This window comes from Cebus imitator, unplaced genomic scaffold (assembly GCF_001604975.1).
Source record: "Cebus imitator isolate Cc_AM_T3 unplaced genomic scaffold, Cebus_imitator-1.0 Scaffold134, whole genome shotgun sequence".
In the NCBI taxonomy this organism is placed as follows: domain Eukaryota; kingdom Metazoa; phylum Chordata; class Mammalia; order Primates; family Cebidae; genus Cebus; species Cebus imitator.
In genome coordinates, this window is record NW_016107449.1 from 4,325,403 (window position 1) to 4,338,742 (window position 13,340).

Genomic DNA, 13,340 nt, shown 5'->3' on the forward strand with positions numbered 1-13,340 from the left:
AGACAGGGTTTCACCATGTTGACCAGGATGGTCTCAATCTCTTGACCTCGTGATCCACCCGCCTCGGCCTCCCAAAGTGCTGGGATTACAGGCTTGAGCCACCGCGCCCGGCCTATTTTGGACTCTTTATGCTGGTGGACAAACACAGGAGTTACTGTTCTGATAGTGGCAATCAGCACTAATGCCTCTGAAGAGATTTGCTACACTGGGGTATCTCTTGGTGTTTTTATGCCAGAGGTAGCTGTCTTGCAGCAGCTCATGAAGGGTGAAGAAACCATTGACTTTCTTCAGTGATGAATACCTAGGTCACCTCACAAGCAAGCCAGGTAGACCTTCTGATGTACCAATTGAGGGTTAGGGAAATCTGTATTCGCAGATCCTAGCGTCTGAGGGATGGACCGTATCGGTCATATTTTTTCTCCGTTTACATTTTCTTTGGCCATCTTTTATTCCAACCAGTGATGTGGCAACCACCTTCATGCAGAAGTAACCTGAAAGGACCACGCCTTAGTTGCACCACTGCACCACTTCTATCTAGCTTTCTGCTTGGGGCATGGAATATCTGCGGGAGCCCTGTCAGCAAACCTGGGAAAACCTGGGAATGCTGGGTTATTAACACTTCATGAGGACACCCTTGAGCTGTGGGGGATGAAGGCCCGGGACAAATATTTCCCTCTTCTGTCCCTTGGGGGGCTATTCTGAGGTTGGGTAGAGCCCCATTGCCTTTGTTTTATGCATCGCTGTATTAGCTTTCCTTGTTTCACTGTTTCCAGCCCCTGCTCCATTCCCTGGGAACACTTCCCAAAATGAACTATCTGCACTGAGCCCTGGGCTCAGGTTCTGCTTTCTAGGGAAAGCCAGGTCAAGACAGAAAACCACTCCTCTCTCTTTTTCTTACTCTATAAGGTTTGGATAGAGTTGATTCCTCTGCCCCGCCGGACTTAGGATACATAAACCATGTATTCCCTTCCCATTGCCACAGTAATTGTTTAAAGAAATAATCTAGACGTTTCTTCATTCACTGGGTAAATATCTATTGCCTGAGCACTGTGATAGGCTCCAGGAATTTAGCAGTGAACAAAACAAAAACACATCCTTTCTCTTATATTCTAGTGGTGGGGGCAGCAGACAAATTAAGAAAAATAAGTGCATCATGCATCAGGTGCTGATGTGTACAATGAAAAAAAAAATCAAGACAGACTGAGGATAGGACTTGATGGGCATAGCTATTTTGGATAAAATTGTCAGGGAAGGCCTGGAGATCTCTGATAAAGAGACATCTGGCTGGGCACGGTGGCTCACGCCTGTAATCCCAGCAGGGTGGATCACTTGAGGTTAGTCATTCGCAACCAGCCTAGCCAACCTGGTGAAACCCGGTCTCTACTAAAAATACAAAAAATTAGCTGGGCATGTGGTGAGTGCCTGTAATCCCAGCTATTTGGGAGGCTGAGGCAGGGGAATCCCTTGAACCCAGGAACAGAGTTTACAGTGAGCCAAGGTCACGCCACTGCACTCCAGCCTGGGTAACTCAGTCTCAAAAAAAAAAAAAAAAAAAGGAGACAGCTGAGCAGAGACCTGAAAAAATCAGAATTGTATCTGGGAAATTACCTCAGGCAGAAGGAATGATAAGAGCAGAGATCTGGAATTGGGAGCATGCTTCACAACCTGGAGGACTAGGAAGGAGGCCAGCAGTAAGGCTGGGTTGACAGGCAGGCAAAGCCAGGCCCTGAGGTCACGGGAAGCCGGTGGCCAGATCAGGCAAGGCTTTGGTGAGGACTCGGGTTTCACTGTGTCCTAGATGAAAGCAAATGGAAAAGAAAGAAAGAAAGAAAGAAAGAAAGAAAAATAATAAGAAAAAAATCAAAATAAAAACAAAGAAAATGAAAAACAAACAAAAAAAGAAAGCAAATGGGAAGTTTTGAACAGAGGAGTGATATGATCTGACAAGGTTTGAAAGGGTCACTCCAGGGATTGTATAAAGAGAAGATCATAGAGGTCAAGGGTGACAATCAAGAAGACCTGGTAGGAGGCTATGGCTGGGCTGCAGGTGAGAAGTAAAAATGGCTTAGGTAGCAGAGGCTGAGTGGTGGAGGTGGTGATGATTTATCAGATTCAGGATCTAATTCGAGGAAAGCTGATACAATTTGCTGACAGTGTGGGATGTGACAAAACAGAGAGGCGTCAAGATGGTAAGCTAAATATACTGATTCTAAAATCTGTTGGAAGTGTTGGGATGTGAGAAAAGTATAGGCCTGGGGGCTTTGAAGCCCAATCCATGGAGGGGGCTTCCTCAAATGAAACCAAAACAGAAGCCACCAGAGCTGAGCTGTAGAAGGACGGTGGGTCCAGTCAAGTTCAAAGCCACATCTGTTAACATGGACTCTTTTTCTTAATCCGGTTTGAGTAGGTTTGCTTTATTGGTAACCAATTGAAGACAATTACTAGTAATGTCAATTTCTGACAAATAAGTCAATTATTAAGCAGATTACTTATGAGAATTAAGAGAGAAACTATAATTATCAAGTCTATTGAGTTGTGCAAATATGTTGACAAATACTCTTTTCTCTTTTGTAGCATTTAACAGGTCAAGTAAAGGGGATTCTGTTCATAGAGTACAACCTAAATTCACCCTAATGTGGACAGGCACTTGCCACTGGGAGGCTTTCTCTGACATCAAATGGTCAGGTGCTCCCTCTATGATATTTGCAAGCTTGAGTACTTATGGGACCAATCAAGGAGTGGTAAATGAGCATAGCAGGTACTCAGACAATAGAGAGTGGTGGGGTCTGTGGCAAACTGGAGAGTAATAAATAATAGAAAGGCAATACTATAGTATTAGTTTAATATATGTCCTCTCATGAGAAGGAGAATATCTCTCTGGGACTAAGACTCATCTTACTATAAATTTATAATTGGAGCTTGATAAATGTTTTTTTGAGTGAATGAATGGAAATAGTAGGCCTGGAAAGTATTTGAATTTCTAAAACTCAGGTCATTAGCTCTGCTCTTATCCTCAGGATCTATATGTTGGTTCACTAGCTCAGTTTCAGAGAAAAATAAGATTTCTCCCCAACATCCTTTTATCATAGAATAATAGTGGCACAGAACAGCTTTCTTTTTATTCTCTATTTTAACACAACTTCAGACTTACAGAAAAGTAAGAATAGTACAAGGAATCAAAACCACATGAGATACCAATGCACACTCCCTAGGATGACTAGAATACAAAAGACAGAAAATAAGTGTTGATGGAGAATGTGGAGAAACTGGGACCCTCACACACTGCTGGTGGGAATGTACAATGGTGCAACCGCTTTGGAAACAATCTTCCACTTCCTCAAAAGGTCAAAGACAGAGTTACCATATGACCAGCAATCCCACTCCTGGGTGTACACCCAGGAGAAATGAAAACATGTCCACAAAAACATTTGTGTATGGATGTTCATAGCAGCATTTTTTTTTTTGAGATGGAGTTTCACTTCTGTTGCCCAGGCTGGAGTGCAGTGGCACAATCTCGACTCACCGCAACCTCCGCCTCCTGGGTTCAAGCGATTCTCCTGCCTCAGCCTCCTGAATAGCTGGGATTACAGGCATGCACCACCACACCTGGCTAATTTTGTATTTTTATTAGTGACGGGGTTTCTCCATGTTGGTCAGGCTGCTCTCGAACTCCTGACCTCAGATGATTCACTCTCCTCGGCCTCCCAAAGTGCTGGGATTACAGGCATGAGCCACCACGCCTGGCATTCATAGCAGTATTATTCTTAATAGCCCCAAAGTGGAAACTGATGTAGTGCTAAACAAAATCTGATACGCCCAAACAACGAAATACTATTCAGCAATAACAATAAGTGAAGTGCTGATGTAGTTACAAATCTTGAAAACATGCTAAGTGAAAAAAGCCAGTCACAAATGACTACATATTGCATGATTCCATTGATATTCAATATCCAGAAGAGGCGAATCTTTAGAGACAAAAATAGGTTTGTTGTTTGCCTTATTGACAGTTTTGAAAAGTATGGGTCACCTGTTTTACAGAACATCCCTCAGCCTGGGTTTGACTGGTGTTTCCACCTGACTGTATTGAGGAGACACACATGGGGCAGGAAGACCCCAGGAAGGCTGCTGTGGAGCCCCTCTCAGCACATCCTGTTAAGAGGTGCACGATGTCAAGTTGTCCCACGGCTGGTGATGTTAGCTCTGATACCTGACTAAGGTAATGCCCACCACGCTTCTTCACTTGAATTAACTATTTTTCCCTTTGTAATTAATAAGCACCTTGCAGCAGCTTTCCACAGGCTGTGTAAATATTCTTAGTATAGGACCTTTTGGTCATGGAAGCTATGCAGCCCACAAGTCCAATCAGAAGTGAGGGAAGGCCAGGTGTGTTGGCTCATGCCTGTAATCCCAATGCTTTGGGAGGCTGAGGCAAAAGGATTGCTTGAGGTTGGGAGTTCAGGACCAGCCTGGGCAATATAGTGAGACACTCCTCTCTACAAAAAATTTAAAAAGTAAGTCACATATGGTGGTGCATGCCTGTAATCCCAGCTACTCGAGAGACTGAGGTGGGAAGATTGCTTAAGCCCAGGAGTGCGAGGTTACATTGAGCTATGATTGCACCATTGCACTCCAGCCTGGATGACAGAGTGAGACCTTGTGTCTAAAAACACAAATAAACAACAAAAAAAGTAGAAGACAGAGGAAGCTTCTGTCGACTCGCCCTACCCTCCTCTTAGCCCCTGGGATCCTTTGCCCTTTCAAGAAAACAGCAGAAACATTAATGCTCACTTATAAGAGGGCTCTCAGCTTTGACCATAGTAGACAGTAAAAATCATTGTCACTGCAGTTAAATGCTTCCCCTCTAGACTGACAGTTACTTGAAGCTTGGAGAGTCATTTTGTCTTTGTGGCTTTTTCACCTTTCCCTAACCTCTTCCCCCAGCAAAGTCCTACCCTTCCCTCAGGCCCGGCATAAATGTCACTTTCTCAGGGCTGACTTTCTGGACACAAGTGCCCATCCCAGGCTGGATGGGTTCCCTGTCATCTGATCTCTGCCACCCACTCTCTGGATCTCATGCTTCACAACATGAAGACTGTCCTGCTCTCGGCTGCAATCCTGGGGCTGAACATGGTGCTCACAAACTCATCTTTGCAGCTGGACGATTGAATGAATGAACAAATGAATGACAAGCACTTTGCCTCTCTTTTTAGGATCGACTGCATGTTGTAGGCTGAATAACCCGCTCTCTCCTCCCCCCACCATGCTCTCCTGGAACTATGCACGTTACCATCTATGGTCAAAGGGACTTTTCAGATGGGATCAAGTTAAGGATGTTGAAATAGGGAGATTATCCTGGTTTCCCTGGGTGGGCTCCATATAATCAAAAGGACCCTAACAAGAGAGAGGTGGGACATCAGAGCGGGAGAAGGTGACATGGACAGAGGCAGAGGTAGAAGCAGAGTTTGGAGTGATGTGGCCTGGTGCCAAGGAATGCTGGTAGCCTCTAAATCCTGGGAGGGGCAAGGGAGAGACTCTTCCGGAGCCTTCAGAATGAACCAGTCCAGCTGATCCCTTTAAGACCCATTTTGGACTTCTGACCTCCAGAACTGTAAGAAAATTTATTTGAATCATTTTTAGCCACTAAACGTGGTAATTGGATACAGCAGCAATAGGAGACTGATATGCTTGTCAAACATCGCTGGCACCTCCTGGGCATTCAGTGGGTATTGAGGGCCATGCAAATGGGAATGGCCTTCACCTGTGTCCCTGAGAGGCTGTTGCAGGAGGTCAAAAAGATGTTTTGGCTTTGTGAAGACACATCACATTATTAGAGAGAAATGAGCCCAGTTGAATTGCTAGAAAGAGAAAATAACTTACGTGTGAGTAATATAGAATTCAAAGAAATTTTTTTTGAAAAAAGAATTTGTCTCAGCTTTCTTAACTCCACTATTCATAGAGAAAGCAGATTTAATTTACTGAAAGATAATATCAGTGTTTCATAACCATAGTTTTGTTAACATTCCCACACAGGTATAGTGATCCTGTGGTATAAAGCAGTACAAAGACTTCCTGGAATGCTATCAGATCCAGCCAGAAAGAAAAGAGCCCATCAATTTTGTGCAATGGGCTGGAGTTACGGAAGAACTCACTCCAGGCAGAGATTATGGCTCCGTGCCGACGGCCTATCCAGCGTGCGTTGTGCTCCATGATTAGATCCAATTGCTGTCTTCTCTGAATGAATCCGGAGCCACAGCTCATCTCAGGGAACCAGAGGGGAGGGCGCCTTTCAGCTGAGCAAGGGGAAAAAGGTCAGTTCACCGCCATTGTCCACGGTCCAGATAAGTTGCTGAAGCGTGACTCTTTGGCAGTGATCTCTGCTGACTCGGGGCTCAAGTGTCGCTGTGGTCTGAGAGGCCTAAAGGAGGCCTAGATAATCAAAATTTTGGTCCCACCTTCCGTGAAAAGATGCTGTGAAAATGGAGTGGGACTGTGTTATTGAGAACACTCAGTCAATGGGACCGTGTGAGATGGGCTTGCGCACCATTTCTGCCATTGTTGTGTCTTAAACTTTTCTTCTTTTCTTTTCTTTTTTGAGACAGAGTTTTGCTCTTGTTGCCCAGGCTGGACGATAGTGGCGCAATCTCAGCTCACTGCAACCTCCAAGCAATTGGAGGTTCAAGCAATTCTCCTGCCTCAGCCTCCCTAGCAGCTGGGATTACCAGGTGCCTACCACCACGCCCAGCTATTTTTTTGCATTTTGAGCAGAGATGGGGTTTCACCATGTTAGCCAGGCTGGTCTTCATCTCCTGACTTCAGGTGATCCACCAGCCCTGGCATTCCAAAGTGCAGGGATTACAGGCGTGAGCCACCGCACCGGGCCATGTCTTGAGTTTTTCAAGGGGTGAAGGAGAGATCGGTAGAAAGGAAGGAAGGTGTCCGGAAAGGGGACTCTGGTGGATGATTAGGGTACAAAATTTAAGGAGACACTCGTTCTCTAGGCCTGCTGGCCCTGGACTCTGGGATCCAGTGGTAATGAAGAGCCTGCGGGACTGCCTAGGTTCAAGATGTGGCTCTATGGCCACTGCTTGAGTGACTTTAGGCAAATTATTCTCAGGGCCTCAGTGACTCATCTGTAAAATGGGCCTATGATAGCAGCATCACATGGGGTTTGGGGGGAAATCAAATATTCAGTGCCTAGCATAATATCTGGTATCTAGTGAAGACTCAAATATTGTAGCTTAAATCATTTTATTACCATTAGCGTTAATGGCAATTTAACGAAAACTTAAAGGCCATTTGAGGGACTAAAACAATTTGAGACACTAAAACTTCTCAACTAGCAAGAGGCAACGGAAATAAGAGGAGGGCTGTGCCCCCATAGGCTTGTAGTCAGCTGAGCTTCCTGGGAAACGGAAAGACATGCTGGCACCAGGGCAGGAAAGGAAGCTCTTGTCTCTTCAGTGCTTCTGTTCTACCTCCCTGGCACTGGAAACCTGATCACAAACGCCTTGTCATTTGCTGGGTTCTGTCTTCCTCCTCATCCATCAAGGGTTCTCCTTGGCTGTCAAATCCAGTGTTCTTAGAACTTTAACATGCCTTTATTCTCCAGCCAGTGCTGTCGGCCTTTGAGGTGGCGTTACTGTTCATGTAGCTGCTCCGGTGCCTACACAGTGGGAAAAGCCATCAAGTGCACACAGATAAACCCAGGCTGCCAACCTCACACGCTCAGCAAGTCCCCTCTGTGGACAATTAGGGCCAAAAGACAAATATTGACACATTAGACTCCTTCCTCATTTATTTTCTGTTGATCGTCTGGGCAATCTGATGGGGCAAAATTCCACTTTTCTGATAACTGATTCTTGGCTAATAGAAACAAATAAAGTAAAGGCTTCTGTCCACAGTGGGCTGGGCAGGCCCATTTTGTGGAACTGCTAATCGGATTAAATGGACTCCCAGCTCTATTTGCAGCCACCGAACTCCCTTGAACACTCTCCACATCTGAAGCATACCCATCATGGTGGCTGTCTTGCTGTTGACATCAAATAGAGAGGAGCATGCAAAGGCTTGAAACTGCAGCAAAGCCTTCCCCAAGCAAAGTACAGGCATGAGGAGAAATACATGCCGAGTCCTCCCAATTAAGTGGACAAGCAGAGGAAGTGGTTCTGGCCGATGAGCGGCAGAAATCTATTTTCCTCCTTATAAACACATTTTTCCCCTATTTTTCTTTTCTTTTTTCTTTAAAACTGATAACGAAGGAGAGTAGTGGAAATATAAACCTCCCCTACTGCGATCCACACATCTCCAGGAAAACGAGAAGTCTTGCAAAAGTCGTCCTCATCCAGCATTCTGGGGGGCAATGCATCTTTCTGATTTTGCCAATTTATCTAGAAAATATTACAATTTAATCTATGTTAATAAAAGACCAACACGGTAACAACGCCTGGGGTTTTATGTGTCTGGCTGGCGTCTATTAGCATTTAAATCTGCATCCATTACATTAGTCCCTTAAAATAAACACAAACATTTATGCGAGTGACAATTCGAGTTAGCCTTAGTCAGTCTTAAATAATGTCACTCAACTCGGTATTTGGACCGAAGCCTGTGAATCATGAGGTATATTTTTGCCTACAGTCTGATAATTTTCAAAGCTATTGGCAACCTGGGAATTTTCCTTCCTTATCACCAGGGCTCAGCTAACTTCACTAAGACTAATCAGGCCGGGAATCATTCATTCAAGGATTGCATGATCATGTTTTTCTTTAGCTGTGACAGCTGCCTCAGTCACATTAGCAATGCAGATTAGCCAGCCTAATAGGTTAATGCAGAACACGCGAAAATTAGGTTTAATCCCCAGTGAAATAATCTAACATTTTCACATTTCTTGATGTTGGGATAGAGACATTGCTGGTGACTCAATTAGGTGTAATGTAGATCAAAGCAAATTTACCTTCTGGCTGAACCTTCCCAATAGTTTAGACAGAAGAATATAGCAAGGGCCCTCTACTAATTGGTGAATAGCTATGGGGAAAATTGCATTAGGAACATGCAGGATGTGAGCAGAACTCTTCGGCTGAGAACAGACAATTGACATATTTTGCAAATATCCACATCTTTCACTTTGCCATGCCATGTTGCAGCTCAGCGCAGATGCAAACACCTTATGTACCAACCCATTCATCCTTTGGGCATAACTGTGATAAGTGGGAACACACACACACACTCTCTGTCTCTCTCTCTCTCTCAATCCATACCTTTTTCATGTCCTGTCCAGGAGTATCACAATTGTGTTCTGAATGGGCCTGCATTGTGAGAAGAACAGAAAGAGAACGAGAGGGTGTCTAATGTTTTCATTCTGGCGAATAGCATATCAAACACCCATCTCTTCCAATCATAAAGGGAAGGACACAAAAAATTACATGCCCTCAGTTGCCAAATTATTTTTTTGCCTTGACATCTTAATTCTTAATCCTTGTGTGTGGTCAAATCAGTCTACTATAGGCAACCAATCAAGCAATTATTTCTAAATTATATTTGCCCAACTCACATTGATTGGCCATTCTTTTCTTATTGGGTTAGCTCATTAATTCTGAGCAGCTCGCTTATTATGCCTTCCACATCATTTTCCTTCCGAGCCTATCTGCTCCAGCCAGCCTGCTGATGTTTCAAGATGCCATAGAGGGGGGAGCGAGAAAAAGCAACCAGCCATCTACGCATTGTCTCCTCTAGCAATTACAATTCACATTGCTGATTAACTTTGATGTGAAAACTAATGAGATAAGACAAGTTATCAAGGCGGGCCTGATCGTCATTCCATTTATACAGCATTTGCCACCGGTGAATGACAAAAAACTAATGAAGACGTATCTGACAGCAGACTGAGCAGAGGCAGGTTTCGGTTCCCCATCAGCCAGAGCTCGGCTTCTCATGGTCTATCTGAGACACGTCGGAATTAGCTTAATAATGAAAACACTTCATCTGAACGGACACATGTTTACATTAAAATAACTACATGATAAATAGATGGCGGAGATTTTATGCCTTCTTGAGTCTAAACAACAAAGTAAAAATGTGTTCTAGTATTCACTAAATCATTCAAAGGAAAATTCAATTTAAGCTATTATACTTATCACTGAGCGCCCCCCCATTTATGGGTAACAAATGTTGGTTTTCAGAGGGCGGGGGAAGAGATGCGATCTGGAAAGAACAGGAGTGATTTACTTTGTTAAGATGGTAATGGCAGATAAACAGAAGTACAATATTGGTAAAGCTAATGAACATTGTTCACACAGTAATAACTTCGTGGGGAGGGAGATTCATTGGAATGACGTTCCCAGCTGTACATTTTTATAAGTTTTCTTCATTTTCTGAACTCCGACACTGAAGATCTCCGCTTTCCACTGATGTGTGAAGATGGTTCCATTCCTCTCTACACAAACATCTTTTAGAAAAAAACCCACAGCATTTCTCTGGGTAGGTTTGTATATTTTTTTCTAATGAATTAAGGAGGCAAGGCAGATATTACACAGGAAATATACATTTTCTTTGGATTCAATTTTTGGTGCTGAGCATTAAATATTTTTAAAAAGTACATGCTTCATTTAGTTGGTTAAATAAAGTGGATACGTAGGAACTCCGATAAAATTCACGAGTGTTCATACGGTTAAAAGGATTTGAGTGCATTTTTCTTCTGCAACATCTTGTTACATTAGCCTTAGAATTATGAAAGGAAGTCAAATGCAGATTGCTTTTATAGATAACACAGCTTTCCCAATGAGACATTTTGTAACTTTGATAAATCATTTCCTAAAACATAAAAAAAGAAAGAAAAAGTTCATTTTCCTAGAAGCAGCTTTCTTCCTCATACCATATGCAAGTGTATTCTGTTTTCATACATAAACGTCATAGCATATTATTCCACTCCAATATTATGGAAGAAGCAAGGACAAAAAAGCAAAAATAAGTTCTGGCATTCCTTTTTTAAAAAATAGGTAGTTGTTTTTATTTTCTTTAGGCAAATATGATTTGAAATATTGTTAAGACAACCGTCCACAAATATCGTTTCCAGTTATGTATTTTGAATTTTAAAAAACAGAACTACACGAATAATATCAGCAGCAACCATCATCGAAATCTCCCCACCCTGCTGTTCTCCCTGCAGCCACAAACAAAAACAGCCACAAAACGAAAAAATGAACGCAAACCTACGTTTCTCGAGTGGCCACACTAAAGACATCTACCACATCTGATGAAAGTTAACCGAAAGTACTGGTTTAAGGATGAAGAAACAAATTAGTACTCCAGCGAGGGATTAAGTTTAAAAGCTCTTCTCAGAACCGAAGATAAATCCTGTATATTAGAAGACACTATAAAAGTACTTGCGTAAGAGCTAAAGGCACAAGTGGAAAGTTGACCCCCAAGATGGTTTGATGATGGTGTGCTGTTTATAAAATTCTCCTGCAATGAAAGGAGCCTGCAAGGACAGCACCCGCTAAACACACAAGTAATTGTACTAGAAAACAGGTTTCCAGTTTTGACTCAAGTGACAAAATTAAACCCATCTGAACAAGGGCGGACCGATTTCTTCCCTCCAACCCGTCTCTTCCCCCTCCCCTCTACACATCGGCTTCTCTTTTAGCGCATTTCTCTCTTGAATTCTCTCCTGGTTATGTTTACCACTCCATTCTAATGTTAATTAGAGACACATACATCGGTGTTAGTAACCCACGTTCTCATCAGCACAGCCCACCCTGCGAAATGAAAAACCCTGGCATGTGTCTGCGTGGAAGCCAACAATGCAGGCATGGCTGTATTCTTGAAAGCACATACCTAACATTCTTTCCTCCCTGGTGTTAATTTTCCCTTTCTATGTACTCTTATTATTCCATCTCTAACATGGGTAGCGGGTTCCTTTTTAGCCTATTTCTTTAATCTATTTTAATAAATAATTACAGGCAGGCGGCAGGATTTATTCATTCCAGAGGGCTACCTCCTTCACATTTTTTTCCAGAGGCGCAGCTCAAGGAGACATGGTGATAATCACAGAGGCCTGGAATCCCTTCCACACAATGTCATTATGAGCTTCCATTTAAAATGAAAAATGTATATTATACTTAAAAACGATGCAAGGTTAGCGCCTCTTTCCCGGGAATGCTTCACAACAAGGGACACTCTGGTTCCATTTCAGGAAAGGAGCTGGAGGAAAAAGGAACGAAAATAAAAATCACTACAAAATATTTTTAAGACATTAAACATGATCTTTATTGAGAAAAAAAGGATCATACCCATTGTTTTTGCTACAACAGGGAATACTTATCTTTCACCGGGTTGTTTGAGAATTTTATTCCTAAATCGATCAATCTACTTTGTTGCATAGTACTTGGGGCTTATAATTATTATTATTAAAAGCAAAAGGAGATCTTATTCTGTTTTTCACAATTTCTGCCATGTTCCCTAGGATGTACTATAATTTCCAATGATTGATTTAAATGCTAACAGAAAACGGTTTTTCTCCCAGGGCTGAAGTCCCATTCATCAGCCTTCCTGACCCTCATATTACAAATAGGTTTATATAGAGCTTAGCCTGTAGCTGAATGCTTTTCTTCATTTTTTCAAAATGCCCCCCTAGATGAGCACCCTAGGTATTTTTCACTGATGAGCTTCACTTCTTCAAAATCAATTTTACCCCCATCTTGTTCATGCAAACATTTAAGAGAGTCTGCAACAGAAACTAACTCCCCAGCTTAGCTGTAGAGTGGGTTTGTAATATTTATCTTCGGAGGACTGGGAATGAATTCCTTTATTAAGTGCTTGCTTGCTTGAAGCGTGTTGTTAAACAGTTCCTCCAACATGTATCCTAAAATTTAACTGAGCTGCCTTCACATAAATGTTTTGATAATGAAAAAAATAGTCTTGCTTTGAATTTATATATATTTCAGTCTTGGCTAATGTTTTATTTAAGACAGTTACAGTGCACCTTTTGATTTGAAGTTTAAAGTAAATAATATTTGTACATCTGAAACATACTCAAGACAAATGAAAAGCCTCTAGATGCTTTTGTGTGAGATGCTGAAGGGCCCTACAAACTTAAAAGGACAACCTCAATTAAGCTCATCTTCATCTGGAAAAAAGTAGCAACTGAAAGCTGAATATATTAGATAATACACACTTGCCGAAGAGCATTCTCTCAGCTATTTAAAAAAAATTTAAAGGAAAAAGGAAAAGGAGAAAAGAAAGAGAAAAATATTCTTGATAACCAACCCAAAGCTGGCCTGAGTATGGCTCGATGCTAATTTTGTTTGAAACTGTTCAACTAACTCTGAATAGATATCCATATTCAACAA

General features: G+C 42.4%; 1 long non-coding RNA gene across 1 annotated transcript; it reads left to right on the top strand.

The window, feature by feature from the left end:
* Nucleotides 1-6,099: 6,099 nt before the first annotated feature.
* LOC108313211 lies at nucleotides 6,100-8,437 on the top strand. Its single transcript, XR_001828980.1, has 2 exons — nucleotides 6,100-6,308; nucleotides 7,957-8,437. It is a non-coding gene; the product is annotated as an uncharacterized LOC108313211 (long non-coding RNA).
* Nucleotides 8,438-13,340: the final 4,903 nt, after the last annotated feature.